Below are 24758 nucleotides of genomic sequence, written 5' to 3' on the forward strand. Positions count from 1 at the left end.
CATATTAGAAAATAAAAAAGGAAATCATCCCCACAAGAGGGCGTTAATTTCTACCACCTCTGATGCATATTTTGTGTGAGCAGCTTAAGATCTAGGTCTTTACCACGTGCAATAAATCAGTTTCAGTTTAGTTACATTTATTTCACCTGTGACGTCACAAAAGCTCCGCCTCTCTAAATCGACCGGGCGAATAGGCTACTTCGTTGCTTTTGATATGGGACATGTTTTTCACAGCCAAGCGGAGAAATTTACTATTTCACTGATCAGAAGCTAGTGACGGGAAGTAAGTTGTAGACGTCACAGAAAATCGTACCTAGTGGTTGGTTATTCATCTCCTGCTATTACACTTTCAATCACAAAAAATCAAATAACAGGACTAACCTAATAAATCACTTTCTCTGGTGTAGGTAATAGAGCTAACGTAACTTTTCATGTTACAGTTGAAATATAAAACTATATCTTAACGATACAGCGACACCTGTAGGTGCAAAAATACCTGAAGAGATGTTAACTAATCGCAGGCTCGTTGAACTTGGAATTCAATATGCACTGGAATCTCGTGACTTTGCACGTGAACTTGTTAGGCTTGTCAATCCGTTTCACGGATTCTACGTTTAAAGTTGGCAAAATAAAGTATTTGTCCATTTTAAGTTCGACACATGTGGAACGCAAAGCAAGATATTTACTAGATATAGTAAATCAACACGTTAAATAGTGCAGATTACCAAAGTACAAAGTAAAGTAGATCTCCAACTTATCACTTCAATTCACACTATTGGTCTGAATGTTCTGAGAATGTTTTAAAAATAAATTCCAGTTGTTTAGTTATTTAATATTTTTGTGTGTACTAAACACAAGTTGAAATTGATAGTTAGAAAGCAATAACTTGAAAACATTTCTTCATTATCGCTCATAATTCTTGGTGTTATTTCTTTACGGATTTGGTGTCGCTCACCAGTGACTCAGCGGTATATCTTTTAGCTTACGAAGATACAAAAATCATTTTCTATACCCAGGGTGTGCACAACACGTATAGCCCGTTGTGTAGCATTACGCTGAACGACAACCAAACAGCATTATTATCTGGTAAGGTGAAACTGTGTTCTACTTTTCTTAGTTTGATTACTTCCCGGTGGGTCAACGGTTCGATTCCCCGCGGTGGGCACAGCAGATAGACCAAACATGAAAGTAGTTTGGTGACACAGCTCGGCTATGACCTCCGTAAATGGGTTAAAATGGCTCTAAAGGAAATATGAGGTCAACCTTTGGCCTTCATCTGGATATCTACTTTTTAAAAAGCAAAGCGTTTGTAATCTCTTTCCACGAGAAACAAAACTCAGCTTGGGAAGGTATATCAGTGATTTGTAAATTATAGTTGAAAATAATCAAGCGATCTCGTCTGGCCCTCGCTACTTTTGATTTGTTTCGGATATCCGCGCAAGCTTTCTGTGTGTGTGTGTGTGTGTGTATGTATATATACAAAAGCTATATGCATGCGTCCACCATCTCTCCAGCTTGAGCTGATAGACAGAAGAAAAGGCAGATTTATAAGAGAATCCACAGCGAATACTTGTACCGCTGTTTGTTTTGAATTTCGCACAAAGCTACACGAGAGCTATCTGCGCTAGCCATCCCTAATTTAGCAATGTAAGACTAGAGGGAAGGCAGCTAGTCATCGCCACCCACCGCCAACTCTTGGACTACTCTTTTACCAACGAATAGTGGTATTGACTGTCACATTATAACGTCCCCACAGGTCGAGAACCATAAATAACCACCTGTCCATGCCGGGCCCTGTACTACTGTGACCAAACAGTTGAATTTGGCTGTCCACCTCTACTCAAAGTACTTAGTGCGATTTTTTTTTCAGCAAAGAGACGCGAAACAGGCGATTGGATCTACAGCCCAGCAAGCTATTTTTAGTTCATATCCGTTGTATTCCTGTTTACAGAGTAACTTCAATATTTATCCAATAAATATTACGTTAACGCGAATATCCTTTGACCTTTTGACAAGAAAGAGATCTCTAGAAAACAAGGGTCCGGCACGGCCAAGCGTGTTAAGGCTTGCGATTCGTAGTCTGAGGGTCGCGGGTTCGCATCCCGGTCGCTCCAAACATGCTCGCCCTTTCAGCCATGGGGGCGTTATAATGTGACGGTCAACCCCACTATTCGTTGGTAAAAGAGTAGCCCAAGAGTTGGCGGTGGGTGGTGATGACTAGCTGCCTTCCCTCTAGTCTTACACTGCTAAATTAGGGACGGCTAGCGCAGATAGCCTTCGTGTAGCTTTGTGCGAAATTCCAAAACAAACAAACAAACTGGAAAACAAGAAAGACATTCGTAAACTTTGAATATTTAATCGCGAGTCGCTCAAAGAAATGAAACAGACAAGTGACGGAACTTAATGGTCTCCCAGTACTGTTGACGTCATCAGTATGACACCTGTATGAAACAGATGAATGTACAGGTTTTATTAAATGATCGCACGCTTATTGACGGAACTTGTTCTTTCAATGCATTACACGGACTCCACCTTTCCTGCAATTATTTCACGTGATAGAAAACGTTTCGAACGTCCCTGCGCCCAAGATGTTTTGTTAAATCATTGTGTTCATTGGAATGCCGGAAGACGATTGTACATTTGTTTGTAGTTCAACGCAAAGCTACATATTGAGATAACTGTGTTCTGCCCATCACCGGTATCGAAACTCAGTTTCTATCACAGTTAGCCCTTACATGTAGTTTTGTGCCTCTAGGGGGCGACTGTTGCACAAATGTTTGTTATTCGTGTATTAGTATTGAAATATTAGATTTGTATCCTTGAGACATCGTACGTTAATTAATCTAGATTTACGTTTCTGGGTTTATTGTAAACCTTGAAGATACACAATGGGCTATGTGTGCTCTGCCCACCACGGGTATCGAAACCCAGTTTTTTTAGCGTTATAAGTCCACTAATTTACCACTAGCCCCCCCCCCCCAGTGGCTCAGCGGTATGTCTGCGGACTTACAACGCTCAAAACCGGGTTTCGATACCCGTGGTGGGCAGAGCACAGATAGCCCATTGTGTAGCTTTGTGCTTAATTCAAAACAACAACAACTTGCCACTGGGATACGACCCATACTTTGTGCCACAAATTATATCTTCGCTATTGGTTGTTATATTATTCACTCTCTTATCCCTCTTAAAAATCAAGACCAAACAAAATTACGACAAGTCTTTGTTTTTTTCGTGATTACGTTTACAGACTAATATAATATATTTGTACTGTTTCAAACCCTCAGTACTGCGATACAAGCACGTTAGCGTGTTGTAGAAACCTTGTTTGTATTGTAAGCAAGCGTTATGACGTTGTAGCTATGATACTGTATTAATACCAGTTTTGTCTCTGGCCACGCCCACGTTACCTCCCACCTCACTGTCAGTTATTGGATTTCGTTGATGAAATTTGATACTGCAATACTTAGAGTAAGTTCTGAAATAAAGTAGATTTTTTTTTTTTACTTTCAATGCAGTGTAATAACTTCCTCCCCCACAAGAGGGGTTACCGGCAATTCTGAGAACTAATAACGCTGAAAAATAAGGTTTCTATTCTCGCAATCTGTAGATCACAACATTCCATTGCATAACAACTAAGAAACAAAAAAATTCGAACAGAACACGGTGTAACCGTGTACATCTCAGCTGAATCGTGTTATTTGTTTTACTTTTTTATTACAATTAAAGAAAGAGAAAACATTTGATAAATCCAGCTCATGATGACGAAACAGAAAGAAAAAATTAATAGCATAGCTAGTAGCCAATCTCTAAATAACTGCGTTCAGTATTGTCTGTGAAACAATCATTGGTAGCACTATAATCTTACGCGCGGTTAGGCCTAGGGGTAGTTAGGCCTAGCGGTTGGTCTTTTGTGTCGGCTTGTTTATAGATCAACCCTTTCTGTTTATTATTTTTTTTATAACATAAAACTTCATACAAGAAAAACAGTTCATTTTGGCAGATATTCCCAGACCTTTTAGCTTCAGTGACCTCGAGGCCTTAAACACGCTATGAGATAAAGTCAGGTTACCAGTTTGTACTTAAAGAAGAAAGGTTCTTTCGAAAGCACTTGGTTTGCGGCTTTTTTCTATCTTTGTATTAAACTGATTTCTTAATCCTATATATGATCGTAACATCATAGATAAATATTTGTAATAACAGCATTTCTGAGGTATGTTACTTTCTATGAAACTTGTTTCTTAAAAACAAAAACAGTTCTGGCGTAAATAACGTTGTGTAGTAATGTTTACTGTAAGAAAGAAAATTTACTTTGTTTTATTAGGTAGTATTTTACGTAGCATATCCGGAAACCATTAGAAGCTTTAAACTCCAGGACCTGCGCAAATGTATATTAACTAGACTAATTAAGTTCAGTTAACCAAATAACATGGATTGAATAAAACGTGTTTAACACTGAAGTAACGGGTAGAATAGAATGTCTTTAACGTTGCAGTAACGGGTAGAATATAATGTGTTTAACGTTGCAGTAACGGGTAGAATAGAATGTGTTTAACGTTGCAGTAACGGGTAGAATATAATGTGTTTAACGTTGCAGTAACGGGTAGAATATAATGTGTTTAACGTTGCAGTAACGGGTAGAATATAATGTGTTTAACGTTGCAGTAACGGGTAGAATAGAATGTGTTTAACGTTGCAGTAACGGGTAGAATATAATGTGTTTAACGTTGCAGTAACGGGTAGAATAGAATGTGTTTAACGTTGCAGTTACGGGTAGAATAGAATGTGTTTAACGTTGCAGTAACGGGTACGGCAGTAGTTAACGGGTAGAATAGAATGTGTTTAACGTTGCAGTTACGGGTAGAATAGAATGTGTTTAACGTTGCAGTAACGGGTAGAATAGAATGTGTTTAACGTTGCAGTAACGGGTAGAATAGAATGTGTTTAACGTTGCAGTAACGGGTAGAATAGAATGTGTTTAACGTTGCAGTAACGGGTAGAATATAATGTGTTTAACGTTGCAGTAACGGGTAGAATAGAATGTGTTTAACGTTGCAGTAACGGGTAGAATATAATGTGTTTAACGTTGCAGTAACGGGTAGAATAGAATGTGTTTAACGTTGCAGTAACGGGTAGAATATAATGTGTTTAACGTTGCAGTAACGGGTAGAATAGAATGTGTTTAACGTTGCAGTAACGGGTAGAATAGTAGAGTCTGTTAATATTGACAGTAACATGTAGTATCTGTTAATATTGACAGTAACATGTAGAATCTGTTAACTATTGACAGTAACATGTAGAATCTGTTAATATTCACAGTAACACTGTTAATACTGTATTTGCTATTCAATGAAACTCAACAATTTACTTTAGAAACGTGTATTTTTTGTCCTGAAACAAAAACGAACTTAATTTTAAACATCGAGAAAAAATAATAAACTTTATATTTTTATGTGTTTTCTGTTTGTTTATTTTAAGCACATGCTAACTATTGGGTAATGTGCCCACTAGAAGAATCGAACCACAAATGTTTGCAGTATAAACCCTCAATCTAACTGCTGAGCCAATAAGGGCTTTTTCCCAAACAATTTTATGCGTTTTCCACGTTCCAAACAAATCATGTAATAATTCTCAAATACACCTAGCCATTCATATATATATATTTAGTGACGAATACTTATTGTAGTAGCATACGCATGTTGGAAGTTAGGTGTAAAACACAAAACAGAGCATGTTGTATTATTATAGATAATGTTGCGACTTTAATATACGAACATTTATAAACTTGTTTATCATTTATTTTGTGAATTTGTAATTAATTATTGAATGAAAGCATACGGGACAGGACTATATACAGTTCCAAAAACCAAGTAAATCTGTTTTATTCGAAACGGATTTCGCGCGAAGCTGCACGAGGGCTATCTGCGCGAGCCGTCCCTAATTGGTTGGCCATACGTAATATATTAGTTACATTTTTGTTAATTTAAATTTACCTTTGTTGTTTGTGTGCGACTTTTTTTCAGTGGTTTTCTTTGTATTTAATAGAGTAACGAAGAACGTATAAAATAGTCGTAATGTTCCGCCATTTTTCATATTTTAATGGCATCGACTGGAAACATCAGTTTATATTTATCTTTTATGCAAAATAATGCGATAAAAATTCCAAGTGCCAAGTTTCTTGACCCGCACTTACCTGTTCGTGAGATACGACAAACATTCGGCTTTAAACGCCCTCCCACGGGTAAAAATTAAGTCAGATGTCAAGAGATTATAGGCAAGGAAAAGAAACGTAGGTTTGGTAATTATATTACGAATGAAGACTGCGCGTTGTTTTTTTCAAGCTGTTAAGCCTAACATAGCACGTGAAGGCCTGCAATTTTAGTTAAATAACGTGTAACGTCTGCGCTGAGGTCTACTGGACTTTCATGTTTACCGTTGACAAACAAAGGCTTGGCTTGTTTTTGTTATATCTATTGGACATAGTTAAAAGTAATGAAATTAATAACCAAATTGACATTGCACTATACTTAGGGGCCCAGTTACCCCTTCTTTATAAAAGAAGGAGAGCGCCAAACCTAAGTAACACCTACTTTGCTCAGATAATATTGAATTTTTATAAAAGATTATTCGGACGAAACCTCTGAAACAATGCCACTGGAGAGTCCATTGTGCTAACTTCAACACAATTGGTAACCATGTCAGATTTCTAGGCACGTGGGAAAACCGACTTCTCTTAATGGCAAACGCCAATTTTTCTTTAGTGTATTATGAATTACAAGAAATTAAAGTGACAGCTGTCAGCGGCCCATCAGAGTAAGACCAATCTATGTGAAAGATTTTGTTTGTTTGTTTGTTTTTTGAATTTCGCACAAAGCTACTTGAGGGCTATCTGTGCTAGCCGTTCCTAATTTAGCAGTGTAAGACTAGAGGGAAGGCAGCTAGTCATCACCACCCACCGCCAACTCTTGGGCTACTCTTTTACCAACGAATAGTGGGATTGACCGTAACATTATAACGCTCCCAAACCTGAAAGGGCGAGCATGTTTGATGTGACGGGGATTCGAACCCGCGACCCTCAGATTACGATTCGAACGCCTTAACCCACCTGGCCATGCCGGGCCTGGGCCACTTTGACCGCTGGGTTTTGTAAGTTGCTTATGTACCACAACATAACTGATGGTGATATCAAACCTCGACATTAGTAGGATATGGAAGGTATTGTCACGTAACCTTTTAGAGCAAGTGAACACTGGGAATAAAACTACGCTTGTGGCAACTGCCTATTGTAGATACACAAGTGTAGAGGACGACGTTTCGAGAGTCTTCCGCCTTTCGTCTTCCACAACAGGCAGTTGCCATCCGTTCTACAAAGTTTCATTATGGATACTCTTGTGTTATTTCATTTCATACAAAACCGTTTAAGATATTTGATATTTTCAAATTGTACTCTTTTTTTTTTCTGTTCATTAATCAGCTGTAATATTCGAATGCTACAGGGATTATAAAACTTGTATGGGTAATATTCTGCTAGTTGTGCTTGGTTATGTATCACATTGATAGATGGCGCTGCACTACCTTCGATTTACATTTTTTTTTTCCATTTAAAGTTAAACGAGCAGCAGAACCGTAGTATGATTGATAGCATTTAAAACACTTAATACCATATTATAATTATACTGGGTGTTAATTAAAATGGACGAGAACATCTTATTCTAAACACTAAAGAAGTGTGTTCGGAGTTAGAAAATGAGTTGTTGTTTTTTAATTTACGTAAATTACGAATTAACGAAAAAATCGTTGATCGGGGTAATTTCGCGCGAGCAATAAAAATTACGACACACGGTGTATAATTTTACAAACTTTGTCGTGATAAATATGCTTTGATATTACTTTAGCTCCACCTATGTTATGTAGAGTTATGAAGATTTCCTGACGGTTATGGTAATCTAACGATATGTAGCTTACCCACCCGTTAAAGCTTTAGTAATGTTATGTGTGAAAATACTGTTGTGATATATCCATTTGTTAATGACGTAACTCTGCACAACAAATACATTTTTTGAGCTTTTTATTTTGATGTGTTTAGCATGTCTGATTGTGAATCCGAAGGTTTAGGGTTTGAGTTCCGCACTTTGAGGCCACGGATGCGTTATAAGAGTGACCGTCAAATACCACAGTTCGTTAGGTTAGCCCAAGGGCTATCAATGGATGCTGTTAACTAGCTACCTTCCGTAGTCTACCAGTGTTTTGACAATATCAGAAGAAAATAAAACTTTCTATTACGGATCTGCGGGTTGGCAAGGCCAGGTGGGTAGGGTGTTCGACTAGCAAACAAAGCTTCGTGGGTTCGAATCTCCGACTCATCAAAGATGCGTGTGCTCAAAGAGTAGTCCAGGAGTAGGCGGTGGGTGGTGATGACGAGCTATCTATTTTCACTCTAATCTTTCACGGCTAAATTAGGAACGGCTAGCGCAGACACAGCGACATGACATAACAAGTACTTTTATCTATGTCGGAACAGAGATAACGAACCCACCTGTGGTTTCCTTGATCAGACGTAAGTGTTGTTATATGTATACATTCTAGAAGGGAGATTTCCGATCCATGTACTGTCTGACTCGGAATGACTGGGTTGATCACGCTGCGGTGAAGACTGCAGGTTAAAAACTGAACCAATGGTGTAAATTAGTCCTAACAGCCGAAGGGTCTGATAGACGTAAGAACTTCCAACAAGCAGTGTTAAAGTAGGGTGTCTAATCACTTTCTTATGCGGGAAGGGAGCATCTTTTGTAGTTACACCCACTGAACTAATCGTGTTGGAAGTGAAAAAGGTTGAGAAACATGTAGACCACTCCTATACTCCTTTAAAACTAGTAGACCAACTAGTTGGACTAACTGTTCAAATGAACATTTCTCAATATATTATTTTACATAAAACCCTCCCTAATCGATTCCTGAATAAAAACCATGTATAGATTTACTTTATCCATATAGAACCCTCCCTAATCGATCCCTGAATAAAAACCATGCATAGATTTACTTTATTCATATAAAACCCTCCCTAATCGAACCCTGAATAAAAACCATGCATAGATTTACTTTATTCATATAAAACCCTCCCTAATCGATCCCTGAATGAAGACCATGTATAGATTTACTTTATTCATATAAAACCCACCCTAATCGATCCCTGAATGAAGACCATGTATAGATTTACTTTATTCATATAAAACCCACCCTAATCGATCCCTGAATGAAGACCAATGTATAGATTTACTTTATTCATATAAAACCCACCCTTATCGATCCCTGAATGAAGACCATGTATAGATTTACTTTATTCATATAAAACCCACTCTAATCGATCCCTGAATAAAAACCATGTATAGATTTACTTTATTCATATAAAACCCACCCTAATCGATCCCTGAATAAAAACCATGTATAGATTTACTTTATTCATATAAAACCCTCCCTAATCGATCCCTGAATGAAGACCATGTATAGATTTACTTTATTCATATAAAACCCTCCCTAATCGATCCCTGAATGAAGACCATGTATAGATTTACTTTATTCATATAAAACCCACCCTAATCGATCCCTGAATAAAAACCATGTATAGATTTACTTTATTCATATAAAACCCACCCTAATCGATCCCTGAATGAAGACCATGTATAGATTTACTTTATTCATATAAAACCCACCCTAATCGATCCCTGAATGAAGACCAATGTATAGATTTACTTTATTCATATAAAACCCACCCTAATCGATCCCTGAATGAAGACCATGTATAGATTTACTTTATTCATATAAAACCCACCCTAATCGATCCCTGAATGAAGACCATGTATAAATTTACTTTATTCATATAAAACCCACCCTAATCGATCCCTGAATGAAGACCATGTATAGATTTACTTTATTCATATAAAACCCACTCTAATCGATCCCTGAATAAAAACCATGTATAGATTTACTTTATTCATATAAAACCCACCCTAATCGATCCCTGAATGAAGACCATGTATAGATTTACTTTATTCATATAAAACCCACTCTAATCGATCCCTGAATAAAAACCATGTATAGATTTACTTTATTCATATAAAACCCTCCCCAATCGATCCCTGAATGAAGACCATGTATAAATTTACTTTATTCATATAAAACCCTCCCTAATCGATCCCTGAATAAAAACCATGTATAGATTTATTTCAGAAAATTTTGTTGTTGTTTTCTCTCAATATTTCGATATAATTGGAAGCATATTTTTGTTCTTCAGCGCGAAGCAACACAATGGGCTATCTACGATGTATCCTTCACGGGTATCGAAACTCAGTTTTCATAGGTACCGCTGAACCACTCGTGGGGCTGCAGTTTGTAGAGATACAGGTACATAATTGTATGTGTTCAATAACTTTCAACATAACAAAAGAAAGATTCATGGTTCACGTCCCGTTATCGTAAACTCGAGCTGAGTGCGCAGTAAATCGACTTATTTGGTGAGACCAAAGTATTTCAAATTTTCGGTCGTGGTTTTCTGTTTGTTTGTTTGTTTTGTTAAGTTGAAAGTCAGACAGCTAGGCCCGAGTAGTTTTTATGTGACTTTGCATGAAGTTCTGAAACAAATAACGTACTTGTGTTTATTCGTAGCTGATGGACGAATGCTTATCAAAATGTTGTCCCGTTTTAAATATATCCTCCAAAATGACTCCTGTGACCACTTTGATCGTTTAATGTAAACACTGCTGTCCAGAAATGATATAATTTGAATGATGCACAGGTAGCGGGACATGTTTGAATTTGCGGAAGAGGGTGGGACAGTTTATTTAATATGTCGCCCGTGTCCACTGAACGAATTAAAACAAACAAAAAAACTTAAAACAACGAGTTCCTACGACGGGTGGCGCGCAAATCTTATTATTTCACTACTCCCCAAGTTTTCGACGGTCGACAAGACGTAACAATAAACTAATCCTTGGTAAAGTTAACCTTTAACCTTAGTCTCATCATCTTCTTTCAAGGTAAACCAGTGACGGAGTAATGAAACTTCGGTTTCGCTCGTGAGTTCTCAGAATTGGTATAAGGTAATGATTAAAGCAATGTTGGTTACAGAGAGGGAACTCGCCCCCTCCCCGCCCCCGGGCAAGAACTAGACGGCAATAAAGTTATTCTAGAGATAACTTGTGGGGGAAGGGGTCTAAACATTTACTCACGCTTTGGGAACGAGAATATCGTTTCTGGTGCGGTTGAGAATAGTAAAGTAATACAAGTCCCTCGCTCATTGTATCACACTGAAGCCTGCGTAAAATATTTTCTCCACTCGTTCCTCTTACAAAGTGAAAAGTTACAGTGTGCACGGATTATTTTTTCCCGTTGTCGCGTTTTATTGGCAACCAGCCAATGGGCAACGAACTTTATTTTCACAGGATGAAAAGAAAGTATTATTGCGCCAGTGATCGGAGAACTACAAATACGAATCGAACAATAACTGAATTTACTATCGCTTATTTGTGGACGTCTATTTTTTTCCACACGAACCATCCAAGTTCTTTAATGTGCTCCAGCAGGAGCTACATGCGTTGGTTCCAAGGCCTCTCTTCTGGATGTCTTCGCACGCACAAAGCGAATAGTTTTAGAAATCTTTTGAGACCCTTTCTTTCTGTTTCTTTATTAGAAACACCGAATTTTGTTGCAGGATATAAAGACGTTTTTTTTTTTTTTTTTTAGATGAGTTCCTGTCGATCTTAAATTGATCAAAGAATAGGGTATTTTGAGAAAAAAACGACAACAACAACAGGGAATTCTCAATAGTACCAACAGATGAAATTCTTTCAGCCAGGATTATAATAAGTTAATGCCAGCAATACCAACTGAGACCTTCAGCGTGGTCAGATACATAAATAGTCGACTTACAACGCTGGAAACCGGGTTTCGATACCCGTTGTGGGCAAAGCACTGATATGTTTCTGTGTAGCTTTGCGCCTAATCGTAAGAAGGCCCCCGGCATGGCCAGGTGGCTAAGGCACTCGACTCGTAATCTGAGGGTCGCGGGTTCGAATCCCCGTCGCATCAAACATGCTCACCCTTTCAGCCGTGTGGGCGTCATTATGTTACGGTCAATCCCGCTATTCGTTAGTAAAAGAGTAGCCCAAGAGTTAGCTGTGGGCAGCGATGGCTAGCTGCCCTCCCTCTGGTCTTACACTGCTAAATTAGGAACGGTTAGCGCAAATCACAAAGAAACAAACAATTGAACAGCTGAGCGTGGCTTCGTCTAGGTTCGCTGCCTTTCGTATGTATTCAAGTACCTTAGAAAATGTCAGTAAGATTTCCACATAGAGCACCGTATATGAATAATCAAACTCACCCAGGAAAAGTATTATACATGCTCAGTGATGTTGAGAAAACCCACTTGTAGAGAAACATATATGTAAAAACAGCTCGTTTGGGTTGAGAAAATATTTTACGTAGAGGAGCGAACAACGTTTCGACCTTCTTCGGTCATCGTCAGGTTCACAAAGAAAGAGAGAGGTAATTGACCGGAAGCTGATCACATGTTTGAAAGGAGTTGTGTAACTGAGTGTCGGAATGTAGAGGGCGTGCTTAGATGTTTGAATATATAATTTTATATTATTATTTTATTATTATTATTTATTATATTACATGTAATTTTATATTATTATTTTATTATTATTATTTATTATTTTATATGTAATTTTATTATTATTATTTATTATATTATATATTCAAACATCTAAGCACGCCCTCTACATTCCGATACTCAGTTACACAACCCCTTTCAAACATGTGGTCAGCTTCCGGTCAGTTACTTCTCTCTTTCTTTGTGAACCTGAGGATGACCGACGAAGGTCGAAACGTTATTTGCTCTCACGTAAAATATTTTCTCAACCCAAACGAGCCGTTTTTATAAATATATTATACATGCTCAGTATTTTGGGTTCGGACAAACACAAGTTTTTGGCCATAAGAGCTACTAAGACTGTGGACACAAAGACCATGTTAATTCCGTTATCAATGTTGAAAATCAAATGTTAGAGGGTGGTATGTCCGAACGATCGTAGAGAGAGGAGGTTTTATGAGGGTTAGGTAGTTAGGGCATGAAACTACCAAAGTTGAGTGACTCGCGGAAACGAACAAAAAAGATCGGCAGGACTTCGTGCGCGCGAGGTAATGAACAAGCCACTCGCTGTACAACAACCCAGGTGTGTTCACTGAATCATGACTTAAATTATTAATACCAGTACCTTGTGGTTTTTTTCTGACTTGTTCCGTCTGTCTGCTTGGCCTTTCGTGGAATATGCGGTCATAACTTCGAACCCTAAAGTGAGTTGAGTCGAGTTATCAAAAACACGACATTCTGGTGTAGAAATACCAGATAAAAAACAACAACAACAAAAAACATTGTTTTAAAGCATCGTTTATTGTCAGAAGAGAAAGCGAAACCTCCTTTTTTCTTTGTGTCTTGTAAGTGTTCGAATTTACAAAGCTAAAATCAGAGGTTCGATTCCCCTCGGTGGACACAGCAGATAGCCCAATATGTCTTTGCTATAAGAAAGACACACACACACTCCTCTTCTTTAACGTTTGTCGTTTCGTGGTGAAACATCGAAGCTGCAAAACTGAGGGAAAGCGATTACTTCTTTACGTTTGTTTTTTTCCTTTATAACAATCGTGGTTTCGCTTAGTACCTGATGGCGCTTTGACTTGGAAATACCACGATCGTGAAAAATGGAATGTGTTTCTTTTTTTTTAAACGTACAAATATTTTTGTTCAGGCCCGGCATGGCCAGGTGGGTTTAGGCGTGTGACTCTTAATCCTAGGGTCGCGGGTTCGTATCCCCGTCGCGCCAAACTTGCTCGCCCTTTTAGCCGTGGGGGGCGTTATAACGTGACGGTCAATCCCACTATTCGTTTGTAAAAGAGTAGCCCAAGAGTTGGCGGTGGGTGGTGATGACTAGCTGTCTTCCCTCTAGTCTTACACTACTAAATTAGGGACGGCTAGCGCAGATAGCCCTCGAGTAGCTCTGCGCGAAATTCAGAAAACAAAGACAAACAATGTTTGTTCGTTTTTTCATAAAATATCTTAGACATCTGTCTAACTCTGTTTTAAGCAAACAAATAGAATGTTGCATTTTTTCCACATCAACAAATCAAAACAAAATACAACCTATTTTTGTGTTTAAATAGAATAAATTTACATTTCTTATTCATAGGAACAAAAATCAGTTGGGTTTTTAAGTTTCTAGTACACGCGTTAAGTGACCTTGTTGTTAGGGGACTCTTGACTCACAATTTTGCAAGTCGCGGGATGAAACCATTCGCTGAAAACATGCTCGTTCTTTCAAACGTGGAGGCGTTACATGTGACGACTGGTCCGGCGTGGCCAGGTGGCTAGGGCGCTCGACTCGTAATCTGAGGGTCTCGGATTCGAATCTCTGTAACACCAAACATGTTCGTCTTTTCATTCGTGGGGGTGTTATAATGCTACGGTCAATCCCACTATTCATTGTGTAAGGCCTAACAGTGTATTATTCGTTTAGTTCGCGGAGTTGATTGTCCTGTAGTCTCTCTAGTTCCGAGTTAGGCACAGCTGGTGCGTTCGTCTATTATGTAGTTTTGCGCTAAATTTAACGAAACAAATTTGTCTGCAGTTTATATGTTCCAGTAATGCCTGACCTATAAGTGTCTCAGGTTTCATCTTTCGACCATTGGACTTCGAACTTATCAACAACTGTACTTCGTGTCTATCTTGTAGTGATATTTAATTATAATAAAAAAATAAATTAGTTGGGGTTTGTTTTTTGAAATTAGCAAATCACGTTGATGATAATTGTAATACGTTTTAAAAGTGAAATAATAGTGTAAGTGTTCTCGGACTTTATTTCTTCATGTAGGGACACATTTGTGTGTGCCAATATAGTGACAACAAAATGCATTTCGCTGGATTTAATAACTTCTGATCAAATTAAGCGAACTATTTTGATCACAACTTCAAAGGGTTCGGTAGTGAGTATAGCTGATTGATTATAGCGTTATTATTTTCGAACTTGAAAACGAAATTTATGGTTTCTTTAGTTAAATATTAGCGGTGCTTTCGGCCGTAAACCCAAGTGATGACGAATGCCCATGTGTTACTGAATGTTTTATAAAATGTCTTCACGTTTGAACGTGATCTGAGAATGGGCGAGATTTTCTCTTTAAAGAAGATTTATTTCGAGTACACCTTTCGTATTTTGTTCCAAAGACTGTTTAAAACCCATTTCTATGCTGTTTGACGCTCATGCTATACCGGATACTGGTTATTCATGAAACAACACATACAGCGTTAACTGCTGTATTGTGAACGCTTGTTGTTGTTCTAATGGTGTATCTATTTTATTATGCATACAGTAAGTAGGTATAGGAGTTTTGTAACAAACCAAGAGTACAGAAATTTGCTTTAATTTCGCACGCACATAAACCTTTATGGGCCCCGATAACCATTCTAAGTCATGTTCTCTACATCTTAAGTCTGATATTTAATAGATAGTGGTGTCTGTTTCTATAATTTATGTCGCATAAAGGGCGCGGGTTGGCCCTTGGTTAGACCCCAGAATTTCAAATCTAGCGACCCGCGTTCGAATCCGTGCAATATCGCTAAATATTTTTCCCGTAGTGATAATAAATCTCATAGCGTGTATGTATATTGGGTGGCAGGATGCTAGAGGGAAATAATTTTTAGTAAATTATTTTTATATATATTTATAGCTTCATCATGAAAATTACAATCAGAGCTAGTAAATATATATTATCTATGAATTAGAATACTTACTAAGTTAATTTTGTAACAGTCATGTGTGCAAGTGCTGAAAGGACTATACAGACCAGAAAAAAAATCCCGTGTAAAGTTTCTTCATTATTTATCATTATTTCAGAATTATTGAGTAATGTAATACAGTGCGATTACCTTCTCGTTAAATGTGACTTGGTGATTAAAATGCTTGGATGCGAAATCCAAGGCCAAAGGTTTGAGTCGCGACTTGTTGCTTTGATATGCCGTGCGCTTTCTAACTCTGAAGGAGCTGTTATTATGACATTGAACCCCAATAGTATCGCAAATGCTTAACAGACAGCGGGTATTATCAGACAAATGATCTTTCGTTAGTCAACATCTCTGAAAATAAGGGGTGTCTATACTTGAGTGAACCACAGGCATTTCTAACCTGGTTATACTCTTCAGTGTATTACCATCATTGATTTCCTATAAATACGGTTAGGTCTTTTCAGAAACTGTGTTTGTTTGTTCTACTGCTATAGAGTGTGATTGTTCAATGATACATAACTAATTTGGATCCGTAACTAAATTAAAGAAATTTGATAACAATTCTACTTCAAGACATCCAATCACTCCTGTTCATGCCATTCCAGTTGTTACTAGCGCAATTAATATTATGAATACCCCCCCTAGTGGCACAGTGGTATGTCTGCGGACTTGCACACTAAAAACCGGGTTTCGATACCCGTGGTGGGCAGAGCACAGATAGTCTATTGTGTAGCTTTGTGCTTAATTCTAAACAAACAAACAAGAAAATATTATGAACACCAACTAAAAGCAGGCCCGGCATGGTCAGGTGGGTTAAGGCGTTCGAATCGTAATCTGAGGGTCACGGGTTCGAGTCCCCCTCACACCAAACATGCTCGCCCTTTCAGCCGTGGAGGCGTTATAATGTTAGGTCAATCCCGCTATTCGATGGTAAAAGAGTAGCCCAAGAGTTGACGGTGGGTGGTGATTACTAGCTGCCTTCCCTCTAGTCTTACACTGCTAAATTAGGGACGGTTAGCTCAGATAGCCCTTGAGTAGCTTTGTGCGAAATTCAAAACAAACAAACCAAAACCATTGCCATGTCTGTCGTACCACAGCTGGTCTGATGAACTCTGAGAGGCCTCAATGGTAACATCTGTTTAAGGTATAGTGTGGTTGTTATATTGTTTGTTATACATTTATTTTTTCCACCCAGAAGTTCATATAATAAATTAGTTACCAAGTTGAAGAAATAAAGTTTGTAGTAAATTTATTATCTATGAAAATCTCCTTCGCTGAGCGACTGCCATCTAGTGACGGTAACTCGAACCGGATTAAGTGTGTTTCGTAGGGAACTGTTATTTACGCACAGAAAGCGTTATGCTAATAAAAACTGAATGTAACATCGGGACAGTTTTTTTCTATGCATAGCGTCGGTTCAGGTTATTGCTATCTGTCTTGAAAGTCTGGTTAGAATTTACGTTTACCGGAAATCACAATGTTACTGCAAAAATAAAAAAAACAACCTTTGCTGGCGATGTTACTGAGAATGACATGTTCTAGTTAGTCGAAGATTTTCGGACAAAATTTATATGATTTTACGTTATTTTACTATTGTTTTACTTAAGAAAAGACTCCCCTTCCACACACACACACCCTCAGTGGCACAGCTAGAAACCCGGTTTCGATACCACTGATGGACAGAGTACAGATAGCTCTTGGTGTAGCTTTGTGTTCAACTTTAAAAGAAACAAAGAAAAATCGTCCATAATTCTAAAGTTGTGTGACTATTACTTATTTATTTTGTGGTGACGTGAATAATTTCCATGCGTGAGAAATGGCAAGATACGTGATTAATTTGTCACATGTCTTTTCTGAAGTATAGAGGGAGTTAGAAGTGAGTTTTGTATGTGTTCTGTAACGCACACACAAACACACATCTTAACGCAAATAGACATGGGCTGACAGCGTTCACTGGATTTAATTCTGTCAAAAGTAAAGCCATATATAAATGTAGAGTTTTCCACCTTGCTCTTGTATTTGTTTCCTACACACGCACGCACGCGCGGCATGGCCATGCGTGTTAAGGCGTTTGACTTGTAATTCGAGGGTCGCGGGTTCGAATCCCGGACGCACCAAACATGCTCGTCCTTGAAGAAGCTTGTTTAATAAAAAAAATATTTTTAATAAACTGTTTTGTGGATTTATACAAAATTATGATATTAAAAACGTAAGAAAGAGTATGACAGCGCCCCCTTTGTTTGACAAATTTCTTGCTGTTAAACAGCACTGTAAATCTTCTTTGGATAAATTAAGAATATTGGTAATTATTAATATGATAAATCTTCTTTGATAAATAAACGCTAAAGGTTCAAAGGTATTGTAAACATCCTACTATTGGTAGAGGGCATGATAATAAACCATAAAATACATTTGTTTACGAAGGATTTAGTGATAGGTGCATAATAAATTTCCATATTGGAATAATATATTGTTGATTAAAATTATTAACCTTTCTCTGTTGGAATAATACGTATATTGTTGATAAAAACTATATAAATCTTCCTCTGTTGAAATAATATATATGTTCTTGATTAAAACAATATAAGTCTTCCTCTGTTGGAATAATGTATATGTTGTTGATAAAAACTATATAAATCTTCCTCTGTTGGAATAATATATATATGTTGTTGATAAAAACTATATAAATCTTCCTCTGTTGGAATAATATATATATATTGTTGATTAAAACAATATGTCTTCCTCTGTTGGAATAATATATATATATATTGTTGATTAAAACAATATAAATCTTCCTCTGTAGAAATAATATATATGTTCTTGATTAAAACAATATAAGTCTTCCTCTGTTGGAATAATATATATGTTCTTGATTAAAACAATATAAGTCTTCCTCTGTTGGAATAATATATATATATTGTTAATTAAAACAATATAAGTCTTCCTCTGTTGGAATAATGTATATGTTGTTGATAAAAACTATATAAATCTTCCTCTGTTGAAATAATATATATGTTCTTGATTAAAACAATACAAGTCTTCCTCTGTTGGAATAATATATATATATATTGTTGATTAAAACAATACAAGTCTTCCTCTGTTGGAATAATATATATATATTGTTGATTAAAACAATATAAATCTTCCTCTGTTGAAATAATATATATATATTGTTGATTAAAACAATATAAGTCTTCCTCTGTTGGAATAATATATATATATTGTTGATTAAAACAATATAAGTCTTCCTCTGTTGAAATAATATATATATATTGTTGATTAAAACAATATAAGTCTTCCTTTGTTGGAATAATATATATATATTGTTGATTAAAACAATATAAGTCTTCCTCTGTTGGAATAATATATATGTTCTTGATTAAAACAATATAAGTCTTCCTCTGTTGGAATAATATATATATATTGTTAATTAAAACAATATAAGTCTTCCTCTGTTGGAATAATGTATATGTTGTTGATAAAACTATATAAATCTTCCTCTGTTGAAATAATATATATGTTCTTGATTAAAACAATACAAGTCTTCCTCTGTTGGAATAATATATATATATTGTTGATTAAAACAATACAAGTCTTCCTCTGTTGGAATAATATATATATATTGTTGATTAAAACAATATAAATCTTCCTCTGTTGAAATAATATATATATATTGTTGATTAAAACAATACAAGTCTTCCTCTGTTGGAATAATATATATATATTGTTGATTAAAACAATACAAGTCTTCCTCTGTTGGAATAATATATATATATTGTTGATTAAAACAATATAAATCTTCCTCTGTTGAAATAATATATATATATTGTTGATTAAAACAATATAAGTCTTCCTCTGTTGGAATAATATATATATATTGTTGATTAAAACAATATAAGTCTTCCTTTGTTGAATAATATATATATATTGTTGATTAAAACAATATAAGTCTTCCTTTGTTGAATAATATATATATATTGTTGATTAAAACAATATAAGTCTTCCTCTGTTGGAATAATATGTATTTATTGTTGATTAAAACAATATAAATCTTCGTCTGTTGAAATAATATATATGTTCTTGATTAAAACAATACAAGTCTTCCTCTGTTGGAATAATATATATATATTGTTGATTAAAACAATACAAGTCTTCCTCTGTTGAATAATATATATATATTGTTGATTAAAACAATATAAATCTTCCTCTGTTGAAATAATATATATATATTGTTGATTAAAACAATATAAGTCTTCCTCTGTTGGAATAATATATATATATTGTTGATTAAAACAATATAAGTCTTCCTCTGTTGAAATAATATATATATATTGTTGATTAAAACAATATAAGTCTTCCTTTGTTGGAATAATATATATATATTGTTGATTAAAACAATATAAGTCTTCCTTTGTTGGAATAATATATATATATTGTTGATTAAAACAATATAAGTCTTCCTCTGTTGGAATAATATGTATTTATTGTTGATTAAAACAATATAAATCTTCGTCTGTTGAAATAATATATATGTTCTTGATTAAAACAATACAAGTCTTCCTCTGTTGGAATAATATATATATATTGTTGATTAAAACAATACAAGTCTTCCTCTGTTGGAATAATATATATATATTGTTGATTAAAACAACATAAATCTTCCTCTGTTGAAATAATATATATATATTGTTGATTAAAACAATATAAGTCTTCCTCTGTTGGAATAATATATATATATTGTTGATTAAAACAATATAAGTCTTCCTCTGTTGAAATAATATATATATATTGTTGATTAAAACAATATAAGTCTTCCTTTGTTGGAATAATATATATATATTGTTGATTAAAACAATATAAGTCTTCCTTTGTTGGAATAATATATATATATTGTTGATTAAAACAATATAAGTCTTCCTCTGTTGGAATAATATGTATTTATTGTTGATTAAAACAATATAAATCTTCGTCTGTTGAAATAATATATATGTTCTTGATTAAAACAATATAAGTTTTCCTCTGTTGGAATAATATATATATATTGTTGATTAAAACAATATAAGTCTTCCTCTGTTGGAATAATATATATTGTTGATTAAAACAATATGAATCTTCCTCTATTGGAATAATATATATATTGTTGATAAAAACAGTATAAATCTTCCTCTGTTGGAATAATATATATTGTTGATTAAAACAATATGAATCTTCCTCTATTGGAATAATATATATATTGTTGATAAAAACTATATAAATCTTCCTCTGTTGGAATAATATATATTGTAGATTAAAACAATATTAATCTTCCTCTATTGGAATAATATATATATTGTTGATAAAAACTATATAAATCTTCCTCTATTGGAATAATATATATATTGTTGATAAAAACTATATAAATCTTCCTCTGTTGGAATAATATATATATTGTTGATAAAAACTATATAAATCTTCCTCTGTTGGAATAATATATATATATTGTTGATTAAAACAATATAAGTCTTCCTCTGTTGAAATAATATATATATATTGTTGATTAAAACAATATAAGTCTTCCTTTGTTGGAATAATATATATATATTGTTGATTAAAACAATATAAGTCTTCCTCTGTTGGAATAATATATATGTTCTTGATTAAAACAATATAAGTCTTCCTCTGTTGGAATAATATATATATATTGTTAATTAAAACAATATAAGTCTTCCTCTGTTGGAATAATGTATATGTTGTTGATAAAAACTATATAAATCTTCCTCTGTTGAAATAATATATATGTTCTTGATTAAAACAATACAAGTCTTCCTCTGTTGGAATAATATATATATATTGTTGATTAAAACAATACAAGTCTTCCTCTGTTGGAATAATATATATATATTGTTGATTAAAACAATATAAATCTTCCTCTGTTGAAATAATATATATATATTGTTGATTAAAACAATACAAGTCTTCCTCTGTTGGAATAATATATATATATTGTTGATTAAAACAATATAAGTCTTCCTTTGTTGGAATAATATATATATATTGTTGATTAAAACAATATAAGTCTTCCTTTGTTGGAATAATATATATATATTGTTGATTAAAACAATATAAGTCTTCCTCTGTTGGAATAATGTATATGTTGTTGATAAAAACTATATAAATCTTCCTCTGTTGAAATAATATATATGTTCTTGATTAAAACAATACAAGTCTTCCTCTGTTGGAATAATATATATATATTGTTGATTAAAACAATACAAGTCTTCCTCTGTTGAATAATATATTTATATTGTTGATTAAAACAATATAAATCTTCCTCTGTTGAAATAATATATATATATTGTTGATTAAAACAATACAAGTCTTCCTCTGTTGGAATAATATATATATATTGTTGATTAAAACAATATAAGTCTTCGTCTGTTGAAATAATATATATGTTCTTGATTAAAACAATACAAGTCTTCCTCTGTTGGAATAATATATATATATTGTTGATTAAAACAATACAAGTCTTCCTCTGTTGGAATAATATATATATATTGTTGATTAAAACAATATAAATCTTCCTCTGTTGAAATAATATATATATATTGTTGATTAAAACAATATAAGTCTTCCTCTGTTGGAATAATATATATATATTGTTGATTAAAACAATATAAGTCTTCCTCTGTTGAAATAATATATATATATTGTTGATTAAAACAATATAAGTCTTCCTTTGTTGGAATAATATATATATATTGTTGATTAAAACAATATAAGTCTTCCTTTGTTGGAATAATATATATATATTGTTGATTAAAACAATATAAGTCTTCCTCTGTTGGAATAATATGTATTTATTGTTGATTAAAACAATATAAATCTTCGTCTGTTGAAATAATATATATGTTCTTGATTAAAACAATATAAGTTTTCCTCTGTTGGAATAATATATATATATTGTTGATTAAAACAATATGAATCTTCCTCTATTGGAATAATATATATATTGTTGATAAAAACAGTATAAATCTTCCTCTGTTGGAATAATATATATTGTTGATTAAAACAATATGAATCTTCCTCTATTGGAATAATATATATATTGTTGATAAAAACTATATAAATCTTCCTCTGTTGGAATAATATATATTGTAGATTAAAACAATATTAATCTTCCTCTATTGGAATAATATATATATTGTTGATAAAACTATATAAATCTTCCTCTATTGGAATAATATATATATTGTTGATAAAAACTATATAAATCTTCCTCTGTTGGAATAATATATATATTGTTGATAAAAACTATATAAATCTTCCTCTGTTGGAATAATATATATTGTAGATTAAAACAATATTAATCTTCCTCTGTTGGAATAATATATATTGTAGATTAAAACAATATTAATCTTCCTCTATTGGAATAATATATATATTGTTGATAAAAACTATATAAATCTTCCTCTATTGGAATAATATGTATATTGTTGATAAAAACAATATAAACCTCCCGCTATTGGATGAATATATTATTGGTAAACAATAATATAAAACTTTGTATGTTGGAATATGTTATTGTCAATAAACAATATTGTAAACTGTTTTCCTTTCTTTTATCATGTTTGGAAACTACTTGTCATATTACAAGTTGGTCGTTTTTTCAGAGTGAAAAACATTTACCATTTAATAAATAACTAAAAATAGAAAATTAAGGTTCAATATTCGTTCGAAAAGTGAATGTGGCAAATAAAAAGAAGGTACTTGTTTACTGCGTCAAAACGATCGTCTTAAATCTGTAATATTTATAAGAATTAATTGCATATAGACACTGGTGTTACGTGATAATTAATATTAGATGCCCTCACAGGAAACATGTTAAACGATATTAAAGTTGGGTAACAGAAAGTTCTCTGTGCCTTCAGGTAAAACGTAATTAATGGTTTAGAATAACAATAGATATAATGTTTCTGAACAAACATGATCCTTGTATAAAACCGCCTATTTTGCAAATATTAATACATATATAACTAAAATAATCCAGAGAAATCGAAAAGAAATCTTCTTGTAGCTTTATTGTGAAAATTGAAATAGGGAGGGGTGAAATAAAAATTATCACGGTGCACGCTATAAAAGTTTGTGATTTTTGAACGTGTAAATCACACAGTGCTGTATAAACGGACAATTGGAATGTTGCTCTGTTTAGGCTTACTGTCGCAAGACTGCACTTTCATTCATTTGAAGAAGGGCGCCACTGATTTGGCTCAACCAACGTCAGGAATTTTATGTGGTAAAATAAATTATAATAATTCTCTTTCAGTTCTATTTAGACAGTAATTTTGTATTCGATTATTGATTATTTGAATTCCCTTCTGTTCCAAGGTGCGCATGTAACGATTTTCACAATGGAGGTAATAATCATTTATGAGTTTGAACGATGTACGTTATTTAAACTTTCTGAAGATCTATTTCAACCAAAATTACTTTTGAAACGACTTTCAAAATAATCGTTATTTTAAAATGTCTTTTCTTCGTTCCAGGAGTCGCTATGAATCCATTTTTTTTGTATCAATAGCCAATAGGCACGGTCAGATGATTAAGGCGCTCGACTCGAAATCTGAGGGTCGTGGGTTCGAATCCCCGTCACGCTAAACATGCTCGTCCTTTTAGTCGTGGGGGTATTATAATGTAGGTGTTTTCTCATGCGCTCTAAATAGGTCCACCACATTATTAACTGTTAATAAAATTATTATGTTGGAAGGAATTGCCTTCCGGAAGGAAGCAGGTTCGATGGAAGGGTAGTTTGAGGTATTGCTTTGGGGTATTGGGATTTAGCCTCAATGTGAATAGCGTTTAAACTTATGGAAACAGTTTTGTTTGGATGCTTATGGAAGTTGTTATGGAAACAGTTTTGTTTGGATGCTTATGGAAGTTGTTATGGAAA

General features: G+C 34.3%; 1 protein-coding gene across 4 annotated transcripts in view; it reads left to right on the forward strand.

The window, feature by feature from the left end:
* LOC143228781 (uncharacterized) overlaps window positions 1-24758 on the forward strand; it is a 234203-nt gene that overhangs the window by 116931 nt on the left and 92514 nt on the right. The window lies entirely within an intron of this gene.

This window comes from Tachypleus tridentatus, chromosome 10, assembly GCF_004210375.1.
Source record: "Tachypleus tridentatus isolate NWPU-2018 chromosome 10, ASM421037v1, whole genome shotgun sequence".
Classification (NCBI taxonomy): Eukaryota; Metazoa; Arthropoda; class Merostomata; order Xiphosura; family Limulidae; genus Tachypleus; species Tachypleus tridentatus.